Source organism: Canis lupus, chromosome 19, assembly GCF_011100685.1.
Source record: "Canis lupus familiaris isolate Mischka breed German Shepherd chromosome 19, alternate assembly UU_Cfam_GSD_1.0, whole genome shotgun sequence".
NCBI lineage: Eukaryota > Metazoa > Chordata > Mammalia > Carnivora > Canidae > Canis > Canis lupus.
Window position 1 is genome coordinate 29,965,200 of NC_049240.1, and position 16,169 is coordinate 29,981,368.

The 16,169-nt window shown below is 42.4% G+C and overlaps 1 protein-coding gene and 1 long non-coding RNA gene across 18 annotated transcripts in view; one reads left to right on the top strand and one right to left on the bottom strand.

Moving 5' to 3' along the window:
- LOC106560033 overlaps positions 1-12,162 on the bottom strand; it is a 44,828-nt gene extending 32,666 nt beyond the window's left edge. Inside the window, exon 1 of the long non-coding RNA XR_005374068.1 lies at positions 11,437-12,162. This is a non-coding gene — a long non-coding RNA (uncharacterized LOC106560033). The remainder of the gene's footprint in view (positions 1-11,436) is intronic.
- Positions 12,163-12,306: 144 nt separating this feature from the next.
- Positions 12,307-16,169, top strand: part of CLASP1 (cytoplasmic linker associated protein 1) — a 267,247-nt gene continuing 263,384 nt past the window's right edge. For all 17 annotated transcript variants that reach the window (XM_038564898.1, XM_038564899.1, XM_038564902.1 and 14 more), the window contains exon 1: positions 12,307-12,424. The gene's annotated coding sequence lies outside the window, so the exon portion shown is untranslated. The remainder of the gene's footprint in view (positions 12,425-16,169) is intronic.

Below are 16,169 nucleotides of genomic sequence, written 5' to 3' on the forward strand. Positions count from 1 at the left end.
ATGTATGTGTGTGAGTATGCGTGATGGTCCACGTGTCAGAATAGGTCCATTTTGGGAAATATTATCTGTGAAACTCTAAGCGAACTAGTTAAAATGCAAAGATTTTGAGTTGCTTGAAATTATTAGAAAAAAATAAACCTTGTCCAAATGGGAATTACCTAAAACACCATTCCAGTTCTGGGAGTCTGAATGTCATAATGGTGAGTTTCAATGTTTTGTTTGGTTTAGCTCAAGAACATTCCCTTCATTCCTCCTCAGCTTTTCTTGACCCACCCACACCTGCTAAGTAACCCTTTTTATGTTCCATCACTGTAGGAACTATATAGTCTAACAATTTATTTTCCTTACTAAACTGACTTCCTTGAGTATAAAAACTGTATCTTTTCAGCTATGTCTATCCAGGGGCAGGTCAAGTTCCACCAAAGGAGAAGCTATTAGATAATGTAAAAATACAAGCATTTCACATTCAAAAAAGTCTCTAAATGGTTCTTTGCATTTGGATGGGTTGATCAGGTCATTGGTACAGGAGTCCGTCTGAGAACTGGCATGGACCAGTTGCTCAGGAGACCTCACCGATGGCAGCTGAAATCCCCAAACTGTCAGGTTATTTACTTTTTGGCATTGCCCTTTGTTCTTACTAAGTGTAAGGAATTGTCTTCAAAAAGCCTGAACAGATCTGGATTATGACACATTAGGCAACAGGTGATGTTTAAAGGGATCTTTAATCATTTGTTCTGCAACAGAGCTGCTCATAGAACCACCCAGATTTGTCATGCTTCTGATGGTAAAATACTGACTTTCATACTGCCTGTTACTAAGAAATGGGTTTTTCTAACGTCAATTTCACTAGTTGTGACAGTATTGGAAACTATACCTATCCTCTTCATTAAACACCTTGCCAGGTTAGGAAACTCATGAGAGGTTAGCCAGACACTTGTACTGTCTCCTTCAGTGGGTGATACTTACTAGGTAAGTCAAGTACTAAGAGAGGGAGTGGTTATAAACACAATTTAGCAAACTAGTTTCTGATCTCCTGTTTTCATCACATACAAAAGACACACCCTGTCTCTGCTCAAATATTTCTGTAAATACACAACACTTCTCTAGTAAAGAGACTACCTGTTCCCCAAGTAATGCAAATTCAGATTCCATATATGCTATGACAGATGATGACAATATGCATTGCTGCTGCTCTTCATGAATTTTAATTTCTGTAGGCATAAAATATTTTTTCCCTGAGATTACTGAAGATTAAGTAAAGCCATCTAATTAAATATAAGTACCTATTACTAAAGTATTTAAGTTAACCTAGAGTGAGAGATACTGCCTAATGGAATCATAGGAAGAAAAATAAACTTCTTACCTGGAATTTGGTGATTTGTTCATTAGGGCATGCTGTCAAAAATATGCTATTAAATATTTTAAGAATTACTTTTTTTTTTTTTTTAACGATTTTATCTCTTTATTCATGAGAGACAGAGAGAGAGAGGCAGAGACATAGGCAGAGGGAGAAGCAGGCTCCATGCAGGTAGTCTGACAAGGGACTTGATCCCGGGTCTCCAGAATCAGGCCCTGGGTTGGAGGCAGTGCTAAACCGCTGAGCTACCCGGGCTGCCCAAGAATGACTTTTAAACAATTACAAAAATATATGTTGATACAATAAGATGAAGAATACAGATGTAAGTTTTTTAAATGACCAACAATTTTACTACCAACAGATAATCATTCACTAATATTTTGATGCATTTACTTTGAGTTTTCTATACCAAAGATGCATTTTATACATGAGCTGATACCTAGGGCAGGCACCATCAATCCGCTGATAAGTAGAATATAATCAGAAAACAGATAAAAAAAAGGTAGGGCTGACGATATATATATATATTTTTTAATTTTTATTTATTTATGATAGTCACACAGAGAGAGAGAGAGAGAGAGAGAGAGAGAGGCAGAGACACAGGCAGAGGGAGAAGCAGGCTCCATGCAGGGAGCCCGACGTGGGATTCGATCCCGGGTCTCCAGGATCGCGCCCCGGGCCAAAGGCAGGCACCAAACCGCTGCGCCACCCAGGGATCCCCTAGGGCTGACGATATTAATAAAAATTGGCGCAGCGGTTTGGCGCCTGCCTTTGGCCCAGGGCGTGATCCTGGAGACTCGGGATCGAATCCCACGTCGGGCTCCCGGTGCATGGAGCCTGCTTCTCCCTCTGCCAGTGTCTCTGCCTCTCTCTCTCTCTCTCTGTGACTATCATAAAAAAAAAAAAAAAAAAAAAAAAAAAAAAATTAAATAAAAATATCATTCTCAAAAGCTGTGGGGAAAAATCAACAAAAGGCATAAAATTATAAAGCCTGTATGCCTTTAGTGAACACTAACATCTTTTATTTGTGGATAGGACCTTGAGAGAGAATGTGACCAGCTGAGTGCAGGCACAGCCAGAACCAGAATCCAGGAACCAAGGCTTTTGGCATAATCTCCCTGCTTTTACAATGATTTTAACTGACTTTGTTATATATATATGATTGAATTTAATCATTGACAAACTGTGGCTTTGAAATGAACCTAAATGGTCTGAGATGGGAAGAATAATACCATGTTAGCTGATCCTTCTATTATTATTTTTAAAATATTTATTTATTTACTTTGGGGGGGGGGGGAGCACAGGGTGAGTGTGTGAGAACCTCCAGCAGATTCCCCGCTTGAGCATGGAGCCCGACTCAGGGCTTGATCTCACAACCCTGAGATTATGAGCTGGGCTGAAATCAAGAGCTGGACACTTAATTAAATGAGCCACCCAGATGCCCCTAGCAGATCCTTTTTAACCCATCCAATTTTTTTTTTTTTTTTAAGATTTCACCCATTTATTCATGAGAGACAGAGAGAGAGAGAGAGATTGAGAGTTGAGAGAGAAGGCAGAGACACAGGCAGAGGGAGAAGCAGGCTCCATGCAGGGAGCCTGATGTGGGACTCAATCCTTCCAATTTTAGTATATGTGCTGCCGAAGCGAGCACTGTGGGACTCAATCCCAGGACTCGAGGACCATGCCCTGGGCCAAAGGCAGGTGCTAAACCGCTGAGCCACCTAGGAATCCCCCAACGCATCCAAATTGTATCTGCTAGAGATTAAGTTCATTCCTTAAGTATTTAGTCAGTATATTAGAATAGCAAGAAGCCTTAGAAGTCGTTTATAGTTTATGCACTTGTTCGTAAGATAAGAACATTGAGGCCCAAAGACAAAAGATAATTTGGTAAAGATGTTTAGCTAAGATCCCACATACTCTGGATTGACGAGTACTCCTACTTACTCTGCTTTATTTACTCTGCCTTCAATTGAACTATTCAATTGGAACAAATCTAGGCAATGGTAATTAATTACTGATCATTTCACAAAGAGAGACAATTAGAAATTATGTGCCTCCTGATGGATATATGGAGTAGTTCTGCCAAAACTCAAACTTGAATCAGAATAAGGCATAGAGTATCTAGGGGGTAGAGAATATGTTAGAGACTCCCAGCAATATAGTCAGAAAAACCTAGAATGTGGGAAATATATACGGTAAATAACTAGGTTTCTGCAGTTAATAGATATCAAGGAAATGTGAGATGGAGGGGGGGGGGTTGGAATCTAAGGAGACCTAGAAGGGGTGCCTTTGTGTCTCAGTGGTTGAGCCAGGTTGTGATCCCGGGGTCCTGGGATTGAGTCCTGCATCAGGCTCTCCACACAAAGCTTGCTTCTCCCCTGCTTGTGTCTCTGCTTCTCTCTGTGTGTCTCTCATGAATAAATAAAATAAAACCTTAAAAAACATAAAGAGACCTAAGAGATAAAGAAATAACTCAAATGCAATGTATTGGCTTTTGGATCCTGATTTGCACAAACTGTAAAAAAAAAATTGTAAGACAGGTTCATTAATACTAAGCTTATAGAAATAAAAAGGATCATAAGGGAATAGTATAAACAACTGAATGCCAACAAATTAGATAACTTAGGTGAAATGGATACACTCCTAGAAAGACAGAAAGTACTGAAATTGACTCAAGAAGAAATAGAAAATCTGAACAGATCTATAACAAGAGATTAGCAATAAAAGAACAAAAAAGCAAAATAAAACAAAAATACGCACAAAGAAAAGCCACGGCCCAGAAGGCTTCACTGGTGAATTCTACAAAACATTTAAGAAAACAATATTTGTCAATACTTTCTAAACTCTTCCAAAAAACACACAAAGAACCAAAAAACTGAAACAGAAGAGGAGAGCATATTTCCCAACTCATTCTGTATGTCCCTATTACTATGACATCAAAAACAAAGATATCACAAGAAAATTAAAGACTAGTATCCCTTATGAGTATAGATGTAAAAGTCTTTAATATGCTAGCAAATCAAAATTCGGCAACATATAAGAAGGATCATAACACTATTATCAAGTGGGATTTATCCCAGGAATGGAAAGTTGGTTTCACATCTGAAAATCAATAAATGTAATATACTATATTAACAGAATAAAGGACAAGTCACACGAGCATCAAAACAGACACGGAAAATGGATTTGACAAAATCCCAAAGCCTTTAATAATGATAAAATACTCAATAAACTAAGAAGAATAAAAGAAAACATGCTCTATCTGATAAAGGCTATATATAAAAACCTCACAGCTAATGTCATATTTAATGATAAAAGACTGAATGCTTACGATCAGGAAAAAGACAAGGAAGTCCACTCTTAACACTTCAACATTGTATTAGAGGTTCTAGCTGGAAAAAATCAGTCAAGAAAATGTAATAAAAGTGATACAGACTGGAAAGAAAGAAGCAAAAACAGTATCTATTTGCAAATGACATAATTTTGTTTCCAGAAAATGCTCAGGAATCCACTACAAAAATAATCAATGAGTTTAGGAAGGTTACAGGATTCAAGGTCAATATGCAAAAATTAATTGTATTCCTATATACTTGCAATGAATAATCTGAAAATGAAATGAACAATTCTTATACTAGGAAAACTACAAAACATTGTTGAAAGCAACTAAAGATGATCTATTTTTTTTAAAGACTATATTTATTCATGAGAGATAGAGACACAGAGAGAGAGGCAGAGACACACGCAGGGAGAGAAGCAGGCTCCCTGTGGGGAGCCTGATGTGGGACTTGATCCCAGGACTCTGGGATCATGACCTGAGCCAAGGCAGATGTTAAACCACTGAGCCACCCAGGTGCCCCAACTAAAGATGATCTAAATGAATGGAAAAACATTCCATGATTATGAATCAAAAGACTTAATATTACTAAGATGGCAATACTCTTCAAATTTATTTCCAGATTCAGTAAATTCCTATCTAAATCACAACTGCATTTTTTCTTTCAGAAATGGACAAAATGATTAGAAAATTTATATGGAAATTCAAGGAATCCCAAATAGCAAAAACAACTGGAGAGAAAAAAAAAAAAATCGAAGGACTCATATTGCCCAATTTTACAAACTAAAAAGCTACAGTAATTGAAACAGTTTGTACTGGCATAAAAATACACATATACATTGGTGGAATAGATTTAGAGTCCAAAAATAAATCCATATATTTATAGTCAATTGGTTTTGGACAAGGATGCCAAGACAATGCAAAGGAGAAAGAATAGGCTTTTCAACAAACGGTGGTGGGACAACTGGAAAGCTATATGTAAAAGAATGAAGTTGGACCCCTACCTTAAACCATAAATAAAAATGAAAATAGATCAAAGATCTATATGTAGGAGCCAAAAGGGTAAGACTCTAAGAAAACGTAGGATTACACAATGGTTTCCTAGATAAGATACCGAAAATACAGCAACAAAAGAAAAAGAAGATAAATTGGACACTAAAATGACAACCTTGTGCTTTGGAGGATATCATCAGGAAAATGAAAAGACAACCCACTGAATATGAGTAAATATTTGCAAATCATGTATCTGCTGAGGGACTTAAATCTGGAATATATAAAGAACTTTACAGCTCAATAATAAAAAGGACAACATAATTTAAAAAGTAGGCAAAGCATCAGAATAGGCAGTTCTCAGATGAGCTATACAAGATGGCCAATATGCGACAAAAAGATGACTGACATCATTAGTCATCAGGGAAATGCAAATCAAAACCACAGTGAAATAGCACTATACCCCCAGTAGAATAGGTATAATAAAAAAGACAGATATTAACAAGTGTTGGTGAGGATGTCTCCACTAGAACCTTCATATCCTGTTTGTAGGAATATAAAATGGCAGCTTCACTATGGAAAGAGCCTGGCCATTCCTGAAAAGATTAAACATACAGTTATTATATGATTCAGCAATTCCAAACCTAAGAAGATATTTAAGAAAACTGAAAACATATTTCCACAGTGAAGTCTTGTAATAGATGTTCATTGCAGCATTATCTACAACGGCCAAAAAGTAGTCCGAACAACCCAATGTCCATCAAGTAATGTGTGGATAACAAATGTGTGGATAAAAAAATTGTGGCACATACATATGTTTTGACAATAAAAAGGAATGAAGTACTGTACTGCCACATGCTATAATATAATATAGATGAACCCTGAAAACATGGTAAGTGAAGGAAGCCAGTCAAACATATATATTACATGACTCCATTTATATGAAATGTCCAGAAAGGGAAAATTCATAGTGACAAAAAAATAAATTGATTGTTGCCTAGGGCTGATAGGTTGGGGAAAAATGGGTAGTGAGTACTGATAGGTATAGGGTTTCTTTTTGGGCTGATGAAGCTGTTCTACAATGGACTGTAGGGGTGCTGGGGTGGCATAGCCAGTTAAGCATCCAACTCTTGGTTTCAGACTCAGGTCTTGATCTCTGGGTTGTGAGACTGAGCCTTGTGTCAGGCTCTGTGCTCAGCATGGAGTCTGCTTCAGATTCTCTCTCCCTTTCCCTTGCCCCTCCTGCTGATGCTTTCTCTAAAATAAATAAATCAATCTTAAAAAAAAAAGAATTGTTAGTGATGATTGTATAACTCTTTGTATTAGACTGTTGAATTACATACTTTAAATGGATGAATTGTATAGTATATGAATCTCAGTAAACCTGGTAGCAAAAGAATTATGAGACAATTAAGGAAATGTGAGGTTTGGGTAGACCATGATACTAGGTGTTGTTAAGTTTTGAGGTATGATGATGGTATTCAGGTTATATTTAAGGGAGAATCTTACCTTTTAAAAAATCCTAAAATACAAGTAATTTAAAAATTATTCTCTTGACCCTACCTATCCCTTGAAGTTTCACTCTACTTTCCAACCCCTACTTCCTGTGTCCAATTATCTATCCTTCCTCTTTCCAATTCTGTTCCTACCACTCTCTTTTGAACCCATTCCAATCAGGCTTCCATCCTCACCACCCCAATGTTATGGCAATAGTCAATTAAAGCCCATTAGCAATTGACTTGGTTGCTCTTCCTGGTTTCCCTTTATTTCAGTGGATGACCTTTCTGTCTCCTTTACTGGTTTCATTATCATCTCAGTCTTTACAGGCTAGAGTGCTCCAGGGCTCAGTCTTTATTTAAATTTGTCAAATTTTTTCACTCTGGCTTTGGTGGAACTATGGTGATTGGTGGCAGAAGGAATCACATGTCAAATATCTTAAATAAAAATTTTATTAACTTTGTCAAATATCTTAAATAAAAATTTATTAATTAAAAAAAAAATAAATTTGTCAAATTTTTGTCTACACTTACTATCTAGATGATCTCATGGCTTTTAATACTCTTTTGTGCTTGTGTCTCCCAAATTTACATATCCATCCTAGACCTTTCTTCTGAACTCCAGATTCCAAATATCTAACTGTCTTGGTATTTCTATGTGCTAATAGTCATTTCAATGTTGGTTTTATTTTATTTTATTTTATTTTTCAATGTTGGTTTTAAAATAGACTCCATATCCAGCATGGAGCCCAACATTGGGTTTGAACTGATGGCCCTGAGATTAAGGCCTGAGCTAAGCTCAAGAGTTGGACACTTAACAGACTCAGCCACCCGGGTGACCTTTAATAGGTATTTCAAACTTAACATCTCCATAGCTGAATTTATTGCTTCCCATTCCCAATCTGCTCCTTCCGGATTCTGCCATTCAAAAAATGGCAACTCCATTCTTTAAACTGTTCAGTCAAAAATATTGGGAATCCCCTTAACTACCCTTTTGCTTACATCCTATGTCAATCAATTTATTAAACCCCGTGTACCATCCTGTCTGAATATATCCAGACACCTCACCATTCCACTGCTTGCACTTTTCCCTAGCCACCACTGTCTCACTTGCAGAATTGCAAGAGCTTCCTAAACGGTCCCTCTTACTTCCCTACAATCTATTCTCAAAAGTCCCTTACTCCCTAAACAGTCTATTCTCAAAACAGAAGCTAAAGTAGTTCTTTAAAAATAAAGTCACTTTACTTCTCTGCTCAAAATCTTCCAATGGCTTCCCCTCTCAGTAAAAACCAAAATTCTTACAATGCCCTGTAAATCCCTACACAATTTGGCATCCTGTTACCTCTGACCTCATTTCCTACTTTTCCCCTGCCACACTCTGCCTCTGTCATTCTGGCCTTCTTTCTGTGCTTAGAATATAGTAGACATCCTCCTCCCTCAGAATGATTTCTGCACTTGCCGTTTTTTCTACCTGGATGGCTCTTCTCCCAAGATGGACATTTCTCCCTTCTTCAACTCCTCCGGATCTGTACTTTCTCAGTGGGCCCTCCCTGCCACCAGTCCTATTTAAAAAGAAACCTCTTTCCCTATCCTCAGCACTTCTTTCTCCTTTACTGTTTCATTTTTTCCCCATAAATACTTATCCTACCTGACATAGTTTATATTTACAATTTTATTTTCTATCTCCTATGAGAATATGGGTATCTGCTTTGCTAAGTGTTTGGCACACAGTTTGTACACAATATATCTAAGTGTATGAATGCTACTTAAAATGTACTTATATTCTCTGCTTTACTGGTTAATTGGTGCTAGCTTCATAAGAGTTTGGGCATGTATCCCTGAGGAAGATGAGACTGATTGAATAGAAACACTGTCCACTCAAGACTATGGTATCTATCTTTGTAAGGGAGACCAAAGCAGAGAGTGGGAATTCTACAGGTTCAGATTTCAATTAGGGTCTTGGTACCAGTAAGTCATGTGACATTGCGCTAATCATTTTTCCTTTCTGGCCATTTGTTTCCTCCCCTGCCAAATGTATCATTGTTTTGAATGGTCCTATAGGGTTTTTGAGAATGTAAAATGAAGATGAAATGTTGAATAGGAAATGTGTCTTATTACTTTCTCTAGTACATACAAAGATACACTTACTTGGCATTTTAGATTTTTTTAAAGAAGACTGTGTTTATTTATTCATGAGACTGAGAGAGAGAGAGAGAGAGAGAGAGAGAGAGAGGGGCAGAGACACGGGCAGAGGGAGAAGCAGGCTCCATGCAGGGAGCCAGACATAGGACTCGATCCCGGGTCTTTAGGATCAGGCCCTGGGCTGAAGGCGGCACTAAACCGCTGGGCCACCCTGGCTGTCTGCATTTTAGATTTTTTAAAGGTAATGAACATACCTCGAATGAAACCACAGAGTCCTTTTAGGGACCTGCAGATCATGCCATTTTGCTGTGTTAAGCCGTTATAAGACCAGTAATTTGACTGTGAAAGCGCTTGATGTCAGCCAGTTCTTTCTCTTGTGAAGACTCACTCTGAACATTTAAATTGTTTTCTTTCAAAATCTTTATCCTTCAATTGGTAAGTAGTCAGGGCCCATGGGTGTCTGGCTCCCATGGGAATTTTGTTTCCTAATGATTTATCTGTATGTGTGCTTGGTGAGTCTCCTGTAGCCCATCTGTAACCCAGAACCTTGATTTTTCTCACTGGTAAATGTGAATAATAATTGGCTCATGTTTATTTTGATGGATTCAATGACATATCAGTACTTTACATAAAGCAGTAGTACAATGCCTAGGACATCTTAAAGCCTCGATAAATACTCTGTATAAATACGTATTGGGCTTCCAGTGCCAGGTCACTTCCTAAAACAGTTCTTTTACCATATTATTATCCCCAGTCCAGGACTTGAAAAGTATAGCTTTCTCTACTAGTTTTCTTTTCTTTTCCTTTTTTTTTTTAATTTTAAGATTTTACTTATTTATTCATGAGAGACACAGAGAGAGAGAGAGAAAGAGGCAGAGACACAGGCAGAGGGAGAAGCAGGCTCCATGAGGGGAGCCTGATGGGGGACTCGATCCCGGATTCCAGGATCAGCCCTGGGCCGAAGGCAGACGCTCAACAGCTGAGCCACCCGGGTGTCCCTCTACATGTCTTCTAAGTCCTCCTCATTCTATTGAAAGCAGTCCCAGGGATGTTTGTACACCCATGTTCACAGTAGCATTATTCACCACAGTTAAAAGGTGTAAGTGGGCAGCCCGGGTGGCTCAGCGGTTTAGCGCCGCCTTCAGCCCAGGGCGTGATCCTGGGGACCCGGGATCGAGTCCCACATCGGGCTCCCTGCATGGAGCCTGCTTCTCCCTCTGCCTCTCTCTGTGTCTCTCATGAATAAATAAATAAAACCTATTAAAAAAAAAAAGATGTAAGTAACCCAACTATCTATCCCAGTATATAAACGCAATGGAATATAATTCAGCCTTAAAAAGGAAGACAATTCTGACACATGTGACATTGAAGAATCTCCAGGACCTTATGCTGAGTGAGATTCGCCAGTCACAGAGACAGACGCTGTTATGATCCCCCTTATAGGAGGTACCCGAGTTGTCAAGTTCAGAAACATAAGCAGAATGGTGGTTGCCAGGGCTTGGGGGTAGTGGGGAATGAGTTAACAGGTCCAGAACTGCAGCTTTAGAAGATGAAGCGTTCCAGAGACGGCTGCACAGCAATGTCCCTGCGCTTAACTCTACTGACCTATGCAGTTACGAGTGGTTAAAACCGTCAATTGTGTTATGTGTATGTTACCATATTAAGTAAAAAAAAAAAAAAAAAAAAATTCCCATCCTGTTTTTCAGACCTTCCTTTCTACGCTGCCCCCGTATCCTCCCCCCCCCCCCCCCCCCCAGCCTCGGTCCTAAGGAGCTTCTCCTCCGGGATGCTTTCATCCTCACTCTTCATTTTCAGGTTGTCGGCGCTTCCGCCCAAGCCGGTGGCCTCGCCTAGACCCACGCCCCGCCTACGCCTTCAGACCGGGGGCCTCAGCGAGCACAGCCGCGGAGCCCCGCGCAGCAGGGGCGTCACCTCGCCGTTCTCGCGCCTCTCCTCACGCGAACACCCTCCGCCACCGCGGAGCTCGGCGTTCACGAGCTGCCCGGGAAAACTCAGTGCGCGGGGCATCGAGCGTGAGGGAGGGCGACTCACTCCCGGAGACGAATTTCGTCGACGCAGCGTGTAATTCCAGGCACAAACTCTCAGTGTCGAATTACCTGCGAACACAGGGGCTTGACACGGCAAAAGTGCGGGTCCGTCGGGTCCTCAAAGGCGGCCCCATTACTCGCACACTTTTCTACCCTCCGAAACACGCTCTCACGTGTCATCGAAAGTAATGCGAGAGGGAAGACAGAACGAGCGTTACTTGCGGGGGCGCTCCGCGAAGAGGGGCTGCGGCCGGCCTCCCGGGGAGCCTCCGAGGCCTCCGCGCCGACGGCTCCGCTCCCGGGAGCGCCGCGCACCGTTCCGAGTTGTGCTTCCGGCTCAGGCGCCGGCGCCCGGCGGAGCAGGGAAGCGGGGACGGACGCCAGCCGCGGTACGGAAAGCCGCAGGGCACAATTCCCTTCATCTCGGTCGCCCCGTGGTGGGGGCGGGACGCGCGTAACCCAGAAGGGGAAGTCCGTTTCCGGCAGGCATTAGACCCCGACCGCAGGAAGTCCCGGCCGGACGGCTTTTATCCGGGCTTTCCCGACTCCCTCTCAACTCTATTCTTTGCGCTCCTGCTTTGTGGTTCTCTGTCTCCGCGGCTCTCACATCCGAGCCTCGTGGCCTAGCCTGAATTTTGCCGCAACTTCCCAGAGGCCCCAGAGGCCCCCGGCTCACACTTCCCTTAAAGAACCTTTACCCTACGGGTCCCTACCGGGGTCAATTAACGTTCTCGGAGGGGGAAAGAGCTCCCGGGCTTTGCAGCTCCCGAAGCCCAGGGCGGCCGGGCCCGCGCCTGCGCCTGCGCCTGCGCCTGCGCGGAGCGTCACCATAGAGAGCAGCCGCCTCTCTGGTCTTGGTTTGCGCTCTCTATGGTCCAGCCGGGTTGGTGGCGGTAAAAGGGAGACCGCACTGCGCAGGCGCTCTCGGCTTCTTTTTTTTTTTTTTTTTTTTTTTTTTTTTTTTTAATCCCCGCACCAGGCGCTTAACCTCATTGGGGTGGAGGAGAAGGCGGCGGCTGTCTGGTCTGCAGCGGCAACAGTAGCGAATAATACGGCGGTAAGTACCGGGTTAGGGCGAGGGTCTTTGGCCCGAGCCCTCCGAGGCCCCTGCGCCATCGCCTGCGGCGGGGGCGCCGGGTCTGGTGGGGGCGAGGTCCGGCGCTGTCATCGGCTCTCGGGGGCACTTTGGGGGGAGGGGGCGGCCCTCGGGTGGGGGCCGGGCGGGGAGCGCGGTGGGAGGGTTGTTGATCCGGCCTGCGGGTCGCTCGCCGACCCCAGGCTGCTCCGCAGGGGGCGGAGGGGGTGGCCGCGGGGTCGGCGCGGCTTTGTGTGCCCCGGTCCCCGTCCCCCGTCCCCCGTCCTCGCGCGGACCCCACCCTGGGCCCCTTCCTGACCCGGGTCCTCCGCGCGCCGTGGAAGGAGCCAGCCGAGCGGCCGGCCGCGTCTGAACAGAGCCCGGGATTTCGAGGGGAGGGGGCGAGGGAGAAGCGCACCGCCAGTCCTCGGCGAGTGATGGGTGTGGAGAAGGCTCCGGAGGGAAGGGGTGCCGGGGAGCGGGCGGCCGGGGCGCGCAGCCGGGCCAGACAAAAGCTGCGCGAGCGGCGCCGAGCCGGGCCGAGCCGAGCCGAGCCGGGCCGGGCCGGGGCCGGGGCTGGCGGGATGCGCAGGGTCCCTCGGCCCCCGGGCCCGCGCAGAGCTGCCTCCCCGAGCGGGGACGGGGACCCCGACGAGTGCTGAGTTAAGCCTTCTGCAGCCTCCTCAACTTGCCTTTGTTGTTCTTCGGTATCGGCAGAGCCGCTCTGACGGGGACGAGTGTGTGGTCTTGCACGTTAGCCGGGTCGGGTACAATGGAGCTAATCGAATTTTGCTTTCCCTGTTCCGAGCCGCTCGGATGAGTATGGGGTTTTCCAGAGTCTTAACTTATTACATAATGTCATTAAGATAGTTGTGTTGATTCCTAAGATTAAAAACAACAACAACAACAAAAACTTAGGCGGAGCCTTTTGAAGCATGTTTTGTTGCATCCGGATGAATTTCTCTCTTGTGGTGGGGGTTCGTTCGTTAGATCCTGACCGTTCATGGAACCTGTGAGTTCTTTAATCGGGAGACTTTGATTTGTAGATGTGGCAGCGAGAGCTTTTGGGTTCTCCAGTCCTTTGGGAGGCGGTGATGCAGAAGAGTCAGAAGCGAGAAATAGTTGCATGCTGCCATGTGCCTTGTCCCCTGTTCTGGTGCCACAGTCCCGCATAAATTCTAGCTTTGGAGATTGTTGCTTTTATTACTGTTATTATTTGTGACACTCACTGAGCCCTTGGCATGAGGGATCCTGGACAGTGGGCTCCTTTTGCTCATAAAGGGAGTGGGAGAATAGTAACATTGATGCAGAGACATTATTGATAAAAACAAAAACCACAATGTCCCAGAATTAGTGCATATTATTTATCTTCTCCATTTGCTAAGAAAGATTTAAATTTTTGTGAGTTGTTTTCTTATTCATTTTTGTGAAATCATGTAACTGCACCTTTCTTAGTAATTGTTACTCAAATCTGTTTCTATAATTCCTGGCTTGTTAGCTAACATGCGTGCAGCAGCACTATTTTTGCTTTTAAAGTTCTAATTTTTGCCGTGTTTTCAGCCCTAGCTTTATGTCCTCCCTACTGAGAGGTTAACCAAACTGAGAAATCTTTTGAAGTGACCAGCAGTGGTGGAGCTGTCAAATATTATATCCCCATGTTACGATCTAAGTGGTAAATATGGAAAAAGGCCTACGCTAACCTTACACCTTAAATTAGGGTTAGAAGTGAAAACCTAGATCTCCTGGTATGTCAGGATTTGGGCCAGAGACTCAACTTTATCTAAATGAGGTAAGCATTTTTTTTATACTGAAAGGAAAGAAAAAAACTGAAGCTTGGTGTTTACGCTTCAGTAACCACTCCGATAGAATCTCTTAAGTGTAGTTCCGATGATGGGAACTTACTTTTTATAGAGCAAGATTTCAGATCCTTAAAATAGTTTGACAGGGATGTTGAGAAATGATTGGCCAAAGAACATTAAGTTTATTGTTCATGTGTGTTAATGTTCATTGGTTTTGGATTTAGATTTTTTTTTGCTTCAGCAGTTTGTTAATTCTGTTTTCTTAGGTGGGCTCAGTCCCACAATTTATAAGTTGAGTGAGGGATCTGGGACTTAAATTTATTTTTGAGATTCCATTTCTTCTTAACAATCTTCTATTTACAAAATCATAAGATTTTAGACGACAAGACTTTTAATTTAGTATTCTTAGTAAATATTACAGCCATTTGAGAAATTATAATATTAGACTAAGAGTATTAAAACTGCCAGTTTTGATAACTGCGGGAAAAACAATCATCTAAAAGGTTTCCTAGAAAATAAGAGAAGGATCTATCAGTTAAAAAAAAAACAAAACAAAAAACTCAAAACTAAGCAGAGGACAAGTCATTGATGATAGAATATTTGGTTTGTAAAATGTAATTTAAGAAAGTAAACAAACCTTTCTTTATCCAGTGCAAGCAGGGCAACCTGTTTGACTAAATGACCTCCAAAGTTCTTCTCTTTTTAAGCCAGAGTTTAGTCTTTATTTCTGGTGGGTCTTCATCACCCTAGGGTTTCCTGCCTCCTTTATGCTCAGACCATTACTGCCTGCTTTTTCCCCAGAGATTGTTATGGCAGTCCCAATCTACCTACCCCCATGCATCTCTAAAAATATGGCTCCAGGGTATTCAAATGATGGTGCATTTTTCCTTTTTTTTTTTTTTTTTTTAAGATTTTTATTTATTCATGAGAGACACAGAGAGAGGCAGAGACATAGGCAGAGGGAGAAGCAGGCTTCCTGTGGGGAACCAGTGTAGGACTTGATCTCAGGACCTGGGATCAAGACCTGAGCTGAAGGCAGATGCTCAACCACTGAGCCACCCAGGCCCCCTGATGGCTTTCTTTCCTAATGCCTGTGTTGACTTCCCTTTTGATTCATGCCTGGAAAACTCATTCCTTGTTGATTACTGTTGTATCCATTATCTCCCTCCCTGAAAGGTTGATGCCTGTGCTTTTATTCTCCTCTAGAATCCTTGAGGACACTGGGAGTTTATACAACACTGTGGTATCTTCTGTACTTACTACCAGGATTTGTGTAACTAGTCACAGTAAATGTACGAAATGTGAAAGATTGAGCAAAAGTATCATAAATTAGAATAGAAGAATTTGAGCTTTGGAAGACCTCTTAGGGCTCCATGGACCACTCTCCTACCTTTTGTCTACTCTATTCTGATTATCAGCCTCAAGTTGCAGAGGTACTTTTCTGTTATTATACAGGTCTTGGTTACTGGAAAGCTAGTTTGGACTGTACCAAAATCTGCTGCTCCCGTTACCTATTCTTGGTTGTACTTGCTGAGGCAACATGAATTAAGTCTGTTTCTTCACATAATAGCCTTTCATTTCGTAGGACAGTCATCAAGCCTTCTGTAGATTCATTTATTGATGAATTAATTTATTAAACCAGGTACCATAAAGGTACAGTTGAAAAAACTGCATGGTCCTCATACTTGAAGGGCTCACAGTCTAATAGGGGGATTACATGTTACAAAGTGATGCCAGTTATGCTGGAAATATGTAAACAGCCCTAGATCCTTTGTCCCCTCATTTTTTTTTTTTTTTTAAAGATTTTACTTTAAAAGATGTATGTATTTATTTGAGAGAGAGAGAGCTCGGGAGCACAGACTTGCATGCATGGAGGGGGAGAGGAGGAGAGGGAGAGAGAATCACAAGCCAGCTCTGTGCTGATATCA